The sequence below is a fragment of the Rutidosis leptorrhynchoides genome, chromosome 5 (assembly GCF_046630445.1).
Source record: "Rutidosis leptorrhynchoides isolate AG116_Rl617_1_P2 chromosome 5, CSIRO_AGI_Rlap_v1, whole genome shotgun sequence".
Classification (NCBI taxonomy): Eukaryota; Viridiplantae; Streptophyta; class Magnoliopsida; order Asterales; family Asteraceae; genus Rutidosis; species Rutidosis leptorrhynchoides.
This window is the reverse complement of record NC_092337.1, coordinates 220,359,677-220,363,172: the sequence shown is the minus strand read 5'-3', so window position 1 is coordinate 220,363,172 and position 3,496 is coordinate 220,359,677.

Genomic DNA, 3,496 nt, shown 5'->3' with positions numbered 1-3,496 from the left:
ACTACTGTACGATTAGGTACACTGCTTATAAGTGTTGTAGCAAGGTTTAGGTATATCCATTCTATAAATTAATAAATAACTTGTGTAAAATTGTATCGTATTTAATAGTATTTTGTAGTAAATATAATACTATTTCATATACCACCTCGCATACATCAGTTACTTTTCCACCATCACCCCCACGTTCACCAAACTATTATGATGCTTTGGAGCAAGTATACTTTAGTCGTATGTTTTCTAGAATAAATCTTGATGTTCTTCGACGTACTTCACTTCAAGCAATGTTTCTTGCTAGAATACGACATCCACTTACTTCCTGCTCTTCTCCACTAAGTCCTCACTGCGATGATGAACATGATGATTCTGATCCTCAGAATAGCCTTGAGGGGGAGATAGGAGTAAATGGAGAATTTCTTACGGTGAACATTTCCACTAGGGGTGTTGGTGCGAGGTCTGCTTCAACTTCACAAGATCAAACGGTTAATGTTGAATCTGAGGCAATGCAAACTCATGATGATGTGATTGAGCAAGTGATTATTCCTAATTTGAAAACGACTCAAGCTGAGGTTGAAGGTGGATAAATTGATGAGGATTTGAACTTAAGTGACTTTTATCTTGAGGAAACAGATGATGATGGGTTTGTTATTTTAAGCTCATTGTCTTTACTATCTGCTATACCTGACGATGTAGAAAAAGTTGATGAAGGGAATCCTGAACCAGATATTGAAAGTGACGATGAGGAGGATTCTACTGATAAAGACGGTGGTGATCAATATGAAAATCTAAACGTAGATGAAATCTTTAGTCATATTGAAGATGATAATGTTCCAACTGAAAATGCAACAAATTCCTCAGGATAACCTACATCATCCAGTTCAAATCCAACAAATGAAAATGAGAGTTCAACTTCGGTGTAACAACATCAAGTTCTACTGTAAATTCCTAGTTTAAATACAACAACGGTTTATTCTTCAAGAATCGGGATCATCGACTGCAACTAGGAGTTGAACATGATTTTATGACTTTGAGAAACACATTCATCGAAGAAAATGCATATAAGATCTTCCGCATTAACGAAACGCTAAGAAGTGAAAGGTTTACCTATAGTGGTTCACGATTACTTCCAGCTAGTGAAAGAAACTGGTATCAGTTCATGTGGAGTAAACATATCAATCGTAACAAAAATGATTTGTGGTTACAAAGAAACTATTGGATATCAGAAGTACTAGATATTACTCGAGTGGGAGTAAACATAAGTGTGAAGAAAGACGTCATTAGTCAGTTCCATATTATTAGAGAAGATGAGAAGAAGTACAAGTTTACAGAGGTTGATTTTCAAAATCATGATATGCTTGATATCATTCACATCTACAACTACCTCAGTATTCTCACCAATAGACCTTATGCTAAATCTCAAGCTTTGGAAGCCGTGAGGAGATACATGATGGAGACAATTGAACTGATGAGACGTTAGGACTTTCAAATTGGTCTCGAAGCTAAAAGGAAAAATATTCGATTAACTTGTTCTAATCAATTTATAGAAGGACTGGAGGACATGGGAATGTTTCAAATATAGTTTGAACCCGAAGGGTTTATGTTTGTTAATTCTTAGAAAGAAAAAGTGTTCATCCGAATAGAAGAACTAAACAAGTATTAATATGTCACACTCAAGGCTACACTAAAAAATCTTAAGTTTCATCAAAGCAAGTATGATGATACTGACCTGAAAATGGGTCTTGGAGAATTCATTAAGCACATCAAAGATCGTCTAAAACTCCGGATCCGAACTAGACAATTTGAGATTCTTCGTGGCCAAAGGAAAAGAAGATATTTCAAAGAAATGGATGAATATCCATTACATGAGGGAGATCCAAGAAAAGCATGGGTTGTCTGGAAACCTTCAAAGAAGATTTAAGATAATCAAGTTGAATTTTCTGACTCCACTGATACAAGATGGAAAGCTATTTTTGGACCTCTCAAGATTTCAAAATAGGATTACATTGTAAATTTCACATTTAGGACTAAGGGGGAGATTGTTAGGACCCCGAAAGTAGAATAGTGTTAATGTGAAACAAGCCTAAATGATGGTTCCTTAGAAGAGGGCTATATAAGGAACCTTAGTAGTCCTAATTAGATAGCCATTGCATTGTAAACTAGTTTAAGAAGCTGTGGAATGTAAGTTTACCGATCCTCTCTAATACCGAATATGTTCTTACCTTACCGAGTCTCCTCAATTTTATCATATATTCGATTCTCACTATGATCTGACCTATCAATGTCTAGTACTTCGTAGAAGATACACCTATTCAGTGTATGATCCATATAAGGGTTGATAAAATGAGTTAAGTTGGGTTGCCAAGTGCTCACGGGAAAGATGTAATAATATTTTAAGATGTTTCTTAACATCAAATTTTGTGGTCTAATTATATTCAATGTGACGACCCGAGAATTTTCGACTAAATTTAAACTTAATCTTTATATGATTTCGATACGATAAGCAAAGTCTGTAATGTTAAGTCTCGAAAACTTTGGAACAGTTTACATGAATGCATTTGACCTTGACTATTCTCGACGATTCAAGAACAATTGTTTCTAAATAAACATGTATACATATATATATATATATATATATATATATATATATATATATATATATATATATATATATATATATATATATATATATATATATATATATATATATATATATATATATATATATAAATGTAAGTATAAATAATAATGTGAAATTATAAAATATAATCTTTAAGAATTGAATATGCAAAATATTACAAGATGAGAAAATTTTTATTAAAATAAATCTATGAATAGATATATATGATTTCTGTAATAATTATTATCATATGGATATTGGAAAATATATATAAATTATAAATACTATACATTAAAACCTGAAAACACGAAAAACACCGTAAAACCGAATATACGCCGTCGTAGTAACACCGCGGGCTGTTTTGGGTTAGTTAATTAAAAACTATGATAAACTTTGATTTAAAAGTTGTTCTTCTGGTAAAATGATTTTTCTGATCAACATGAAACTATATCCAAAAAATCATGGTTAAACTCAAAGTGGAAGTATGTTTTCCAAATGGTCATCTAGACGTCGTTCTTTCGACTGAAATGACTACCTTTACAAAAATGACTTGTAACCTATATTTCCGAATATAAACTTATACTTTTTCTGTTTAGATCCATAAACTTAAGTTCTATATGAAACCATAGCAACTTGAATCATTCAAAACGGATTTAAAACGAAGAAGTTATGGGTAAAACAAGATTGGATAATTTTTGCTTGTTGTAGCTACGTGAAAATTGGTAACAAATCTATATTAATCATATCCTAGCTAACTCATATTGTATTATACATGTATTTCAACATATATTATGTAATCTTGAGATACCATAGACATGAATACAATGTTTTGACATATCATATCGACCCATCTATATATATATTTCAGAACAACCATAGACA